At 44.8% G+C, this 14,851-nt stretch overlaps 1 protein-coding gene across 1 annotated transcript in view; it reads left to right on the top strand.

Annotated features, from left to right (window-relative positions):
• The first annotated feature begins 595 nt into the window (after positions 1–595).
• Positions 596–14,851, top strand: part of LOC121871350 — a 52,286-nt gene continuing 38,030 nt past the window's right edge. Inside the window, exon 1 of the mRNA XM_042373569.1 lies at positions 596–721. The gene's annotated coding sequence lies outside the window, so the exon portion shown is untranslated. The remainder of the gene's footprint in view (positions 722–14,851) is intronic.

Consider the following 14,851-nt stretch of genomic DNA (forward strand, 5'->3'; position numbering starts at 1 on the left):
AAGAGAGGAATAAAGATGGGCAAAGAGAGAGAGAAACAACAATCTTCTCCCATACATTTTGTCTCACACTTAGTTCCATCTCGTCCGTCACGCTACATCAGTCACATAACAACGTTGTTGACAATTAACTGCACGATTACACTACTACTAGTTATCAGGTGGGCGGTCCATCACCGACCACATACTAGTGTTAGTTACCATGAGGATCACATGAAGATTAGCCCCCAAAGCTTATTTCATCTGATGATTAAACACCCTAATGCTACCTGAGGTGGTTAGGTTAGACTTTGTTATGTTAAGCTAGTTTGTTATGTTATGCTGTCAGGCTAGATTTTAGGTGTTTAATCATCAGGGGAATGAAGCCGAGGGCGCTAGTCTTCATGTAATCCATTCATGGAAAAGGAAAGAAAAAATTGTAAAGAAGTCGTACGAAAGAAATAACTTCTAATAGCTCACTCCCTCTGACCAACAAGTAATTCACAGCCACACCCGAGTCTCAAGCTAACCGTCTGGAAGAATGACGGTCAGCGCGTGTTGTGGTGGTGCCAGGGGAGGGTTCTATAGTAGCGGCACTCTTCAGTATGACGCTGGCTCAGGTTCCATACAGGTGTGTGCACTCGCTCTCCGCGGCTCTTTGGTGATGTGGGAAACTGCTGGGTGTTGTCTTTGCCGTGGAACCTACTTTGTCTAGTGGCAGGCTTTCTCCCGGGTTGGTGCCAAGGTAACACTGTTTGTGTTTTTGTGTAAAGATGTGTGTTGATCTGTCAGGAGCTGTTTTGATGTGTAAGGATGTGTCAGACGGTGTTTTGATGTGTAAGGATGTGTCAGGCGGTGTTTTGATGTGTAAGGATGTGTCAGGCGGTGTTTTAAATTGGGAGTGTGTTTCATGGTGTAAGAATGTGCCTGATCAGTTTTAGTGTTCCGGACTGCTAACGTATATTGTATATTCTACAACAGATAAATATATTTTTATATTTCAATAACATCGTCATAGTAGTTCACACTGATTCAGCATGTATATATAAACAGTGCAGGTATATAATGTACAGTTGCCTCCACATGAACGTACCACGGGCTGAGACTGTGTGAGGGCTCAGTTACAACACGTAGTAAGGCAGTGCGGTAGTCATGGGCGTAAAACTGCGATTACCCTGTTTGCTGGCAACACAACAATGCTGCCTAACACATATTACAGGGTTTGTTTATCTTTTATCCCTTTATTGTTTATATCTTACCACAAACATGGTACCCAAATCCGAGCTGTGGTACGATTTAGTGTGAAGTGTGGTAATATGAAGTCAACGGTGAGTTTTAGTAAAATTTATTTATTTATTAAAACTATGTAAAACCGGATTCTTTTATTTTCGTATAAATATTCATGAACTTCCGGACACCAATTTTTTCTATAAATTGTTAATTATACCCAATAGAAAAATATTCCATATCTATGTAATAAGAAATGACAATACTCTGGAAAAATCGTGAATTTAGTGAAACAGAACATGTGTCACGTCAATACACCATATTCTCCTATTTATTTTTTCATAATATTCATAACAAGAAGCTCTTTAAGTTAACAACACTCCAAATATGCAGTTTTATAGACAAAAATAAAGTCGTGCACGAACGAGTTTATTTACCTCCAGAAATTATTTCAAACTGTGAAATATTTCTAGAACATCAGAGACAAAGGGATGTGAATCGTGTTTGTATAGATTTTTAGCAACCACAAATGTTTACTTTTTGAACAGAAAACGTACACAGTGGTATTACTTTGGTAGACAACAGATAGGGTGTTTGAATGTCGCTCTCCGTGGTCTGTTATACCTCCCTTAGTTTATGACAAAATAAAATTAGGTAGTGCGTCTCTTAACGATTATATTTTTTCCCCAGATTATTACAGTATACTTATTAGTCTTGCGTTCACCACTCGATTATCAGCTATGAGCACCTCGAACGTCAGATGTTAATCACTCAACCATCACCTGTTAAACATCTGATCGTCAGCTGTTTACCACTCAACCACCACCTGTTAACCATTCAGCCACCACCTGTTAACCACTCAGCCACCACCTGTTAACCACTCAGCCACCACCTGTTAACCACTCAACCACCACCTGTTAACCACTCGACCGTCAGCTGTTAACCACTCGACCGTCAGCTGTTAATATTCGGCCATCAACTGTTAATCAAAACCTTCTGTTAAATATTCGACCGTTAGCTGTTAACCACTCAACCATCACCTGGTAAGCATTATTTAGACCGTCAGATGTTACACAATAAATTGTAGAAACTCGTCACTCTAAGTAACGAGTAACATTTAAGCTTCAGTATAGATAAAATACAAAGTCCTGAACACTGGGAACACATACACAAAAACCAACTATGACTGGAATTATATGGATCTCCAGACAGTAAACTAGGAGGAAGGTGAAAGAAATTTAGGAATCACTGTTTCACACTTTTTGCACGACAACAGTAAAGGACAACCCATGATTAGGCTTCCTCAGTACTGTAGAATCTTAAAGTCGGAAAATATTGTTTGTGTATTATAGTGTGTGTGTGTGTTCTATGTTTACAAGAACTAATTTTGTTTAGTTTTCGGTAAACGATGAACAAGCGATCTAATGCAAGTATTTTTGTAGTAGTTATGGGATTTGTTTAATATGAGCACACATATTTTCCATTTTATCACGGATTTTATTAGATATGAAGGGTGCAAAATAAACGGACGCCACCCCAAGACTCACGATGCAAAATACTCCTTTAACAGAGTGACTAATATAACATCAGTTACCGATGGGAGTGAAGCAACATCACCCTCGACTCACCATGTTGGTACCTGTGTGAAAGTGTTAAACCGATACTTGCACCTGCGAGATGATCACACCATGACACTTGCAGAAGGTGTAAAACATGCGAAGATGATCGATGACACGCCAAGGTGTACCAGCGCCAGCGTCGGAGAGACGCTGCCGCCGCCCTTCCCACACTTGATGTCGTTCGTGGTTTACGGTCAATTCGCCCACAAGTCCATTCGTCCACATTTAGAGTTTATTCGCCCACACTTAGGAGTCGGTTCGCCTACACCTGAAGTCAGTTCGCCCACACTTTGTCATGTTCTATTTATGTTTATTCATGTACTAGATTACAATGTAATATATATATATATATATATATATATATATATATATATATATATATATATATATATATATATATATATATATATATATATAAAGTCTTAAGTTGTTTATTCGGTGACTTTCAACTATATAAACCTATATAAAATACACAAACTGAAAAGTTTTAAAATGTCAATCAATCATAGAAGTAACAGAAGAGTGGATGTAGGATGTTTTGTCACATATCAGCTGCCGACTCTGCATTGAGATGGGCGCAAGCTCTCAGAAGTTGGCAAGCTGACCTCTACTTCCTCAAGTATTCGTCCCAAAGAGCAAATATTTTGGCCTGCAACTTCCTATACTTTCTTCACTGGATCCTTCGGAGCTTCTTTCCTGATACCAGCCTTATATGTACAGAGGTTAATCTGGCGTCTTTGTGGAGAAGGTTAACAAGCAGATAAAACTGAAGGTGGCATCTTCCGGCAGCACGTTTATTCAGTCGGTTGTACCATCCTTCAATGTCATTATTGGTACACACGGACCGGTTGAAAATACTCCAGCTGGATGGTGGCCATGTTGAGCTGTGGATCCATGTTCTTGATATATAATCTACCATAGTTTGTAGTGGGGCTGTGATGGCTTAGCGCTGGAGACGTTCGAACATCGGAACTATTTCTCCCTCCGGCAGAAACGGAAGGGCCAACAATTTACACAGGTACTTGTATGTCCCGTCATCATGTGCGTACTCACGTTACAGACTAGATCAACTGGACAATTACGAAACATAAAGACGATATTTTCATAGTTTCGAAAACTTTACCGAAGTTCAGTTCTTTATATTAATACATTACTAAACCTAAATAAAACAGGTAACAAAACAGGTAATATTGGGCGAACCGACTCCATAGTGTGGGTGAAATGACCGGATTCTTAGTTCATCACTCACACTGCCGCACAAAATCTGCGGACAATCAGACTGATACCTTATTGGCCTCTCGAACCACCTAAAGGGGCGATCACACTGGGAAAATATTTATTCCTCGGGATAAAATCGACAAAACCGCCGTTCTCGGTCAGATTTTCCACCTGAAAACTAAGAGCCGGGGAAAACGAAAAGGATGAGAGTTCTCAGGCAAGTTTTGACTGCATCTCGGTTTCAATTGAGGTTTCATAATATTTATAATTGAAAGGCATTAATCTTATTAAAACAAATTAATAGGAAACTTTCTTTTTATACATACAAATAAACAATACTAATAACATTTAATTTTGCTTTTGTTTATATCCACTGAGTGCGACCAGCAAGGATCCTCCAGCCTCAAGAATTATTTGGACAAGGAGCACTAAACTTCCCTTGCTGATAAAGTGAGGGAATGTAAAGTGTTGTGGGATTTCAGACATCCATTGCATCACAAGAAAATTTTGAAGCTACAACACTTTTGGACGACTAGCTATCTTTGTTTTGTTCCGAGCGATACGCGAACTGGGCGTTTGATGGAGAAGTCACCTTTTTGACCAAGAACGAAGAAATGAGAACCGAGAACTGCTGAAATTTTGCAGGTGGCGTCATTAAAAGATGATCGATTGACAACAGAGGGACCATAAACACCAATACCTACTCCTCACTTCCATCTTATCGTTTGCTGTTTGCCTTTCCTTGTATTTTGGTCTAAGACTTGTTCGAACACTGAGGTAACACTAAAGGTACAGATACTCGGCCATACGTCCTGACAACATATCATCTTACATAATCATTAACTCATTAACTATTTTTTTTTAATTCCTGTAGAAGCACAATCATAACACGTAAGATCAGCCATCGTAGGATCAGCTTCAACACACTGTACAACTTTCCTCTCTGTAATTAAGATGAGAGGAAATTCTCATACACAGCAGCGCTCTCCTCCTTGACTTGAGAGAATAAATCAGTCTACAAAAGAAACCAAAACTTATATTTTCTGACTTAACGTAGCTGCATATAGTTCAAACGCAGGTCAGTTGGTTTTCAATAATTGTCTATAAACACTCAAAACATACCTGAATTCATTGTTTTCATCGACCCGACAATAAAAATAAACATTGTTCTATCTTAACTGTGAAACTGATTCTAAATGACTGCTGCCTTGTCATAAACTTGTATACACTGTGGTGGTTTAATTACAGCCACACAATAGGCGTAGAAGAGAGAGCGTAATACCTCTTATTACTGGGGTCAATAAAAATGTTCGTGATGGTGTGAAGGTGAGATGGGTGAGTGGATGGGTGGATGAGAGGGTGAGAGGGTGAGTGAGTGGGTGAGAGGGTGAGTGAGGGGTAGGAGAGGGTGAGTGGATGAGAGGGTGAGGGGTGGAGTGGGTGACAGGGTGAATGGATGAAAGGATGAGTGGATGAGAGGGTGAGTGGGTGAGTAGGTGAGAGGGTGAGTGCATGAGAGTGAGTGGATAAGAGGGTGAGTGAGTGAGAGGGTGAGTGGATGAAAGGCTGAGTGGATGAGAGGTGAGAGGGCGAGTGTGTGAGAGGGTGAGTGGGTTAGTGGGCGAGTAGGTAAGAGGGAGAGTGGATGAGTGGGTATGAGGCAGAGAGGGGTGAGGAGTGGGGTGAATGGGTGAGTTGTTCCTTGCGTGTTACTCTCAGGCCAGGTAACACAGCTGTGTCAGGCTGCGAAACACAGCTGTGTAGCCAGGTAACAGCTGTGTCAGGCCAGGTAACACAGCTGTGTCAGGCCAGGTAACACAGCTGTGTTGCGCCAGGTAACACAGCTGTGTCAGGCCAGGTAACACAGCTGTGTCAGGCCAGAAACACAGCTGGTCAGCCAGGTAACAGCTGTGTCAGGCCAGGTAACACAGCTGGTCAGGCCAGGTAACACAGCTGTAAGCCAGGTAACACAGCTGTGTCAGGCCAGGTAACAGCTGTGTTGCGCCAGTAACACAGCTGTCAGGCCAGGTAACACAGCTGTGTGCCAGGCAACACATGCCAGGCCAGGTAACACAGTTGTGTCAGGCCAGGTAACACAGCTGTGTCAGGCCAGGTAACACAGCTGTGTCAGGCCAGGTAACACAGCTGTGTCAGGCCAGGAAACATAGCTGTGTCAAGCCAGGTAACAGCTGTGTCAGGGCCAGATGACAGCTGTGACGCCAGGTAACAGCTGTGTCAGGCCAGGTAACACAGCTGTGTCAGGCCAGGTAACACAGCTGTGTCAGGCCAGGTAACACAGCTGTGTCAGGCCAGGTAACACAGCTGTGTCAGGCCAGGTAACACAGCTGTGTCAGGCCAGGTAACACAGCTGTGTCAGGCCAGGAAACATAGCTGTGTCAAGCCAGGTAACAGCTGTGTCAGGCCAGATGACAGCTGTGTCAAGCCAGGTAACAGCTGTGTCAAGCCAGGTAACAGCTGTGTCAGGCCAGATGACAGCTGTGTCAGGCCAGGTAACACAGCTGTGTCAGGCCAGGTAACACAGCTGTGTCAGGCCAGGAAACATAGCTGTGTCAAGCCAGGTAACAGCTGTGTCAGGCCAGATGACAGCTGTGTCAAGCCAGGTAACAGCTGTGTCAAGCCAGGTAACAGCTGTGTCAGGCCAGATGACAGCTGTGTCAGGCCAGGTAACACAGCTGTGTCAGGCCAGGTAACACAGCTGTGTCAGGCCAGGAAACATAGCTGTGTCAAGCCAGGTAACAGCTGTGTCAGGCCAGATGACAGCTGTGTCAAGCCAGGTAACAGCTGTGTCAAGCCAGGTAACAGCTGTGTCAGGCCAGGTAACACAGTCAGTCATCTCTTGCCTGATCCCAAAGCTGTTCAGTATAAGTTGTGTTTATATTGTCTTATTATCTTGTGGCTAAGACGAAGTTTCTTTAAAACGTCTGAGTGAGGTCTAGGTCAGGTGTTAAACAAGCTACCAGGGCCGCCAGTCTGATAAATTTCTGACGTTATGAAAAATAGCAACACTTTCTACTTGTGTTTCTCTCCCCACACTGTAAACCTTCTACAGATGAACCAGTGGATGACGCTGAGACTCCCCAACCTACTTACTGAGAAGACAGATACACCCGGTCAGACACACCGACAAATCCTATTATCCACTCCGACGAAACCATAATGGATTAACACAGAGATATAAATAGTATAACGGGAATAAAAACATTGAAAGATAAAACAACGTGACCTGGGTAGTGTTCGGGTGGCCATCCGTCGTGGAGGGCCACCCGAACACTACCATCAACAGGTGTTCAACTGCAACCATTTCATTCAGTGAGAAGTTGTTGTCTCGCTCTGATACACGTGTAAGAGGCACTGTACCGTGACCCTCACCTTTGTTCCGGGTGTCAGGTGTGTTGAGTATATTGAGGATTGTTGACATAGATTCATGTTAATACTCAGGGCTCCGGATAAACGTAATAATACTTGATAAACTTAAGCTGATCTCTTTTACAAACAAGAGAATCTAATCTCTCATTACAGTCAACCATAACTCTTCACTTGCCATACATTTTACGCCTCTACCACCATACACAGGGGTACATTGATGTGTATGTGTACAGTACTTCTACCTTATCCAAGTTTATTCGGTAAGTTACGCTCGAAGCATTGATCGAGGAGTAGCAACATGGAGTACATCAGTATACATTCCTGTTACTTAACTCTTGTTGGGCTGATGACATTATATGCTGTGTCATTATGGTATTGGTTATTGTTTTTCTCGCTGTTAAGACTCGAATGATTTTTAGCGTGTGTAAAATATTATGTGTTTCTAGTGTTGCGTCTCCCGTGTTGTGTCTCCAGTGTTGCGTCTCCAGTGTTGCGTCTCCAGTGTTGCGTCTCCCATGTGTCTCCCGTGTTGCGTCTCCAGTGTTGCGTCTCCCGTGTTGTGTCTCCCGTGTTGTGTCTCCAGTGTTGCGTCTCCAGTGTTGTACCTGCAGACACTACCCACAGCTTCTCAACCACCTACTCGAGTTGTCTGTCTGTATTATATGAGACAGTTGAGTAGACCTTAAGTGTAGATGGATGAATGGAACGTCTATATGGCATTAGATATACTTAATACTGAATTGAAGTACTGTGCATTATCTGTAACACAACAGTTTGGATTCTGAGCGCTGACATATATGTTGGTGGTCTAACGTGCAGGAGTGGTCTGCGTTGCTCTCCTACCTGACATAATAAACCAAATAGTAACACGAGCTTTATGAGCGTTACCTGGTACGTGTGTGTGTTGTTATCGTCGCTTCCTGAGATGTCACAGTTTCATGATGAATTCTGTAGACCAGTAACTGTTCGTGCATGAAGTAGGAGTTATATCTTCGGACTTCAGCGGGTAAGACTCGTACAATACCAAGGCGGCAGATGCTACCGTCACGGCCTCATAGTCTCTGCTCCGATAAAGAATAAAGTTAATATGGATGTTAACTGTTTGTGTACAGGACGAGGAGGTTATCATGAAACTCCTCGGGACACCTGGTACTGCTTAATGATCCTGTAATACCCGCGGTGAAATTATCAACCAATAAGTCGTTAAGGATATTGTTCGGTGTCAATATTTTCAGACTAGGCCTAAAGTAGCGCACTGGTGCTGCAGGTAGTGCACTCACCTCACCAAACATTATAAATGTTACTTGTTTAAATTTGTGTTGGTGAACTGTTAGGTACTGTACACGGTGCAGTGTTACGTCATGTCTTTCCTGGTCAACATTTTGTGGCTGGTAAATGAAAGTTGTCGGTTGACTGCTTCATTAGGAAATGTACAGCAGTACAATATTCACCAAACACTAATTTATACATCTGAATTATATTTAAGTTTACAAAATACAAAATGTTCATAAAAGAATCATATAACATGACGCAGATAAAGCTAAGTGTTATTTAACTATATTTAACATAATAGTACACACGCACATTATATATAGCACATTGTGTGTGCGTGTGTTCCTAAAAGTGCGTCCATACGTGCGAACATTTAGTCGCCAACATGTGATCGACAAGACGAAATGAAGCACAGGGTTCCGACTCTGGTGGGATGCGGCCGCGTGCACTAGATAGGTGTTTCCTGTTGTTGATCACGTGTTGGCAACAAAATGTTCGCACGTGTGAACGCACCTTTAGGGTAACTTATCATATATATATATATATATATATATATATATATATATATATATATATATATATATATATATATATATATATATATATATATATATATATATATATATATATATATATATATATATATATATATATATATATATATATATATATATATATTTTTTTTTTTTTTTTTTTTTTTTTTTAATCACATGAGAAAAGGAACATTGAGCACCTTAGCTTTCGTCTTTATTCAAGACATTTTCAGAGGCAACTTGACAGGGACTGTGAGAGGCTTATATACATAGGGTGGCCTTACATAACATCAGGTTGTCCCTGGAGATGTCTTGAATGAAGACGAAAGCTAAGGTGCTCCATTGTTTCCATTTCCCTGTGTGATTTGATCAAGATTTATCTTGTCCACATTTAGACTCCTGCACCTCTTGGCCCAATTGGTCTCATCCATTCTCTCCACATACCCAAGCTGGAGCTTGCCTCTACGCTGAACTTAACCAATATATTCTCTCAATACGCAGCCGTCCTCTTGGCAGGGTATTGTCTTTCAGTGTCCCATTATACATCCACCTCACCATTGTTACTTCAGCTTGCTCAAGTCTAATTTTGTCATCCTTTTTGACTGCCTATGTTTCACTGCCATACAACATGACACTTCTCACACATACATTCTTCCTTTCACTCGGAGGGAAGAGCCTCTTGCCGTCAGTAAAGGCCGCACCTCCTTTAACTACCTCCAGTATCTTCCGACTCTTACAATGTCATATTTCCAATATTGAGTTTCTCCACCCTTGCTGTGGGCATCTAACTTAACCTAAACACCATACACCAGTTAAAAACTAAATAATGAAGTGGAGGAGTCATGGGTGCCCAGTACTGGAGGTACTCGGTGGGTGAGAAGCAACTCTGCTGTGATCAGTATCATGTCGTCGTGGAAGTGGTGATGATGGTGAAATCTGCATTATTTATAGGGTGATCGCCACACACACACACACACACGCGTGAAAACAAGTGCTTTGTCGTAAACACTACAATATGTTACGCCCCAGACCAAGAATATGACCACCATGTAGCGTGACGGAGAGCGGTCAGTTACCTGCTCTAGTGCTCTAAGTACAGTACACTACTTACTGTATACATGTGACATTACCTCCAGCAGTCATCGTTAACTTCTGGCTGAGAGTGAGGGGTTTCAGCACCGTGATTCACAAGACAAGGTGATGTATGTATCCATGTCAGCATTATAATACGTTAATAAGTGCAAGAGTTCACTCGACGACCACAATGATGTGAAACAAAGTGGCAACGTTAAAGTATGATCATAATGGGTTGAATTTGACCTACTGCATTTCGTCTAAGACGTCGTTTGCCATCATTATATAGCCAAATTATACCTAAATTTGGTTAGGTAAGGTTGGATTACATCTGGTTTGGTTAGTACTGAACTTAATATGATTATATATTTGATTGTCCATATATAATATAACTAATTTGAATTTTCGCGAAAAGTTACATATAGAAATTATTTTCCCTATTTGACGTGACATAATGAAGAAAAGCGTGTCGGTGGTGGAGGAGGAGGGCAGGAGTTTCCTGGGGCTGTTCAGTACCGTGGGTGACCGTTGTTTTTGGATCGTCCTATGACAACTGTTATTTTTCTGAGTTGGGGGCAAACGTAGTTCTTACCGGCTCTTCCATATCTCAACACTCACAGAGGTTACTTTAAAGGTTATAACTGATTCCTGAGCGGAGCTTGGTTTTTTTGTACACTAAACTGATCAAGAAAGGCTTGGTCGAGTGGACCTACGGCCTTGTAGCCTCAAACGTAGTGCTGCAGAAGAAATAAAGCCTGTGATGATCCAAATGTTCAATAAAAGCCAGGTGCCCTTGCCAGGGTATATGCCTTTGTCCCAATTTTCTGCCGGAGGGTAGCTAATATCCGTTCCTTTATGCTCTAGATCACACACCATCACTGCCAGTATTTTCAAACAGTTTTTTATGACCAGACATAGTAGGATTCAGTAGCAAGTGTCGCCTTAGGAAATACTCGCAATGACGACTTTGCTTGAGTATTAATCATGCTGTCTCACTTCACTGCCCTCACCTCACTGCCTATTGCAGCGTTTTTTTATCTGTTTTCCAATCACTTTTGGACCTGTAAGATTATAAACTCTCTCTTTTAATATTATTTTCTTGAATATTCATGATAATTCCCACATTTGCAAACTGTATCTCTCATCACAAATATTCCACATTTTATTGATCATTACCAACATTAGCCTCCATTAGTGACCTTGTACAGAACATCGACCGAATTGTACCAAATTTTGCTGACACGAATTATAATCCATCCAATAATCCTGGTTACAAAGACTCATCAAAATCGGTCAATAACTTCAATATGTTGCAGTTTTTGGGGAGTGGCGGCGAGGAGGGAGGGTGAAGGGTTCCGAATACTAGTAGACATCTAGTCTGGTTGTTTTTGAGTGGATTGTGGCTTTAACTGCCTGGCTGGGACTACACTAACACTTTGGAAGAGAGGGGTAGGTGGGTGGGAGAGGTGGTGTGGGGTGGGAGGTGGTGGGGTGAGATATGGTGGTGTGTGTGAGAGAGGTAGGTGGTGAGGTGGTGGGTGAGGTGTGTGGGAGGAGAGATAGGGTGGGGGAGAGATAGGTGGTGTGGGGATGAGGTAGGTGGGGTGGGAGGAGGTGGGTGGGAGGTAGGTGGTGTGGGGAGATAGGTGTGGGGAGAGGTAGGTGGTGTGTGGGAGAAAGAGAGGTAGGTGGGAGAGGTGAGGGGTGGTGTGGGTGAGGTGGTGGGAGAGGTAGGTGGTGTGAGAGGAGGTAGGTGGGTGGGGGAGAGGTAGGTGGCGTGGGAGAGGAGGTAGGTGGTGTGGGAGAGAGAGTAGGTGTGGGGTGGGAGAGAGGTGGGTGGGGTGGGATGTGGGAGAGAGGTAGTGTGGGAGGAGGTAGGTGGTGTGGGAGAGAGGTAGGTGGTGAGAGAGGTAGGTGGTGAGGAGAGAGGGAGGCGGTGTTTGAAGAGGTAGGTGGTGTGGAGAGGAGGCAGGGTGGGAGAGAGGTAGGTGGGTGTGGGAGAGATAGGTGGGAGAGAGGTGGGGAGAGAGGTAGGTGGTGTGGGAGAGAGATGGTGGCGTGGGAGAGAGAGGTAGGTGCTGTGGGGGAGAGGAGGCGGGAGGAGGTGGCGTGGGAGAGAGGTGGTGGTGTTTGAAGAGAGTAGGCAGGGGAGGAGGTAGGTGATGGGAGGGGAGGGGTAGGATGTGGGAGGGAGGTGGGTGGAGGGAGTAGAGGTAGGGTGGTACTGAAGGAGAGTAGGTGATGTGGGAGGAGGTAGGTGGTGCTTGAAGAGAGGTAGGTGGCGGGGAGAGGTAGGTGGATGTGGGAGGAGGCAGGGTGGAGGGAAGAGAGGTAGGGTAGTTTGGAAGAGAGGTAGGTGGTGGGAGAGAGGGGAGGTAGGGGTTTGAAGAGAGGTAGGTGGTGAGAGAGGAAAGATGGGAGGGAGGTAGGTGGAGGGAGAGAGGTAGGTGGTGTAGAGAGGAGGTAGGTTAGGGGAGAGAGGTAGGTGTGGCATGAGTAGGTGGGTGGGGAGAGAGGTAGGTGATGGGAGGGAGGTGGGAGGGGAGAGAGGTAGGTGGTGTAGGGAGAGAGTAGGTGGTGTGGGAGAGAGGGGTAGGTGCTGTGGGGGAGAGGTAGGTGGGTGGGAGGAGGTAGGGTGGCGGGAGAGAGGTAGGTGGAGGGGAGGAGGGGGTGGAGGGAGAGGAGGGTGGGGAGGGAGAGGTAGGTGGGGGGAGAGAGGTAGGTGGGATGGGAGGGAGGTAGGTGGAGGGAGAGAGGGTGGTGTAGGAGAGAGGTAGGTGGGAGAGAGGTAGTAGGTGGTGTTTAAGAGATAGTAGGTGGTGGGAGAGAGGTAGGTGATGGGAGGAGGTAGGTGGGAGGAGAGAGGTAGGTGGTGTAGGAGAGAGGTAGGTGGCGGGAGAGAGGTAGGTGCCGTGGGGGAGAGGTAGGTGGCGTGGGAGGGAGGCAGGTAGGTGGCGTGAGGGAGGGGTAGGTGGCGTGGGGAGAGAGGTAGGTGGTGGGAGAGAGGTAGGTGGGTGTGGGAGAGAGGTAGGTGGTGTGGGAGGAGAGGTAGGTGGTGTGGGAGAGAGGTAGGTGGTGGGAGAGGTAGGTGGTGTTTGAGAGAGGTGTGGGGGAGAGGTAGGTGTTGGGAGAGAGGGGGGGTGTGGGGAGGGGGTAGGTGGTTGGAGAGAGGTAGGTGGTGGGAGAGAGGTAGGTGGGTGGGAGGGAGGTGGGGAGGGAGGTAGGGGTGTGGAGAGAGGTGTAGGTTGTGTGGGAGATGTGGGAGAGAGGTAGGTGTGGGGAGAGAGGTAGGTGGTGTGAGAGAGGTGCTTGAAGAGAGGTAGTGGCGGGAGGAGGTAGGTCGTCTGGGAGAGAGGTAGGTATGTGGGAGAGAGGTAGGTGGTGGGAAAAGAGGAGAGGTGGCAGGGGAGAGAGGTAGGTGGGAGAGAGGTAGGTGTAGGAGAGAGGTGGCGTGGGAGAGAGGTAGGTCGTCTGGGGAGTGGGGAGGGAGGGGAGAGAGGTGGGTGTAGGAGAGAGGTGGTGGTGTGGGAGAGAGGTAGGTGGTGTGGGAGGAGAGGTAGGTGGCGGGAGAGAGGCAGGTGGCGTGGGGAGAGGTAGGTCGTCTGGGAGAGAGGTGAGGTGGTGGGAGAGAGGTAGGTGGCGTGGGAGATAGGATGTATGGGAGAGAGGTAGGTGGCGTGAGGAAGGTAGGTGGTGTGGGAGAGAGGTAGGTGGTGGGAGAGTGTGTGGTGTGGGAGAGGTAGGTGTGAACAGGTCCGTAAGTATGTCTCAACTGAGGTGTTCGTGTCATACACGGGACGCAATTCCACAAATACATCTTTGGTATTTCACCTCTTACACGACCTTCTTCTTATGATGCAGGGGGCTGTATTGTAGGTGGTGTGGTCATGGGAGCTGGTAGCAGCTAGTGGAATAATTCATGCCCCAGTGGTGATGTTCCTCGGTGGAGGGTTTTTCCAATGCCAAGCGCCTCCCATTACCTACTCATTTATTGCTGAGAATACAAGTGGGTAGTTTGAACCTCCCTTCTGCTACCATACGGAATCGAACCTATGACCAATAACTTACACACAATAGATATTAGGAAAGTTATCATCTTAACTAAACCATATCAAATTATATTCAGTGTTTTCTTGATATAGTTTAGTGAAGATGATAACTGGGCCATGGATAGAATTAGTTATCATAACCCAAAACAATCTGTAGCATTCGAGGAAGAACATAAAGAAGGTAAAATATAACAACAATGGATCACAACTAAAATTCTAAAGAAAGCGGAAAGAAGAAAGGAAGAGGAGCAGAAGTGAGGTTTACCAAAACTTTTCTACGATATATTAAAAAGAAATGTTGATAGATTAATCCAAAGAAAGGGAGAGAGAGAGAGAGAGGGGGGGAGAGAGAGAGAGAGAGAGAGAGAGAGAGAGAGAAGTATCTCGCAGAAAAATGCAAAAAAAATGAATGATGATAGACGATGCTTATAGGGAGAGAAATATACGGAAATCTGAATTGGGGTAGTAAAAGAGAATACAAATGGGTTAGGCAGGG

Source organism: Homarus americanus, unplaced genomic scaffold (assembly GCF_018991925.1).
Source record: "Homarus americanus isolate GMGI-L3 unplaced genomic scaffold, GMGI_Hamer_2.0 scaffold45698, whole genome shotgun sequence".
NCBI classification, from domain to species: Eukaryota; Metazoa; Arthropoda; class Malacostraca; order Decapoda; family Nephropidae; genus Homarus; species Homarus americanus.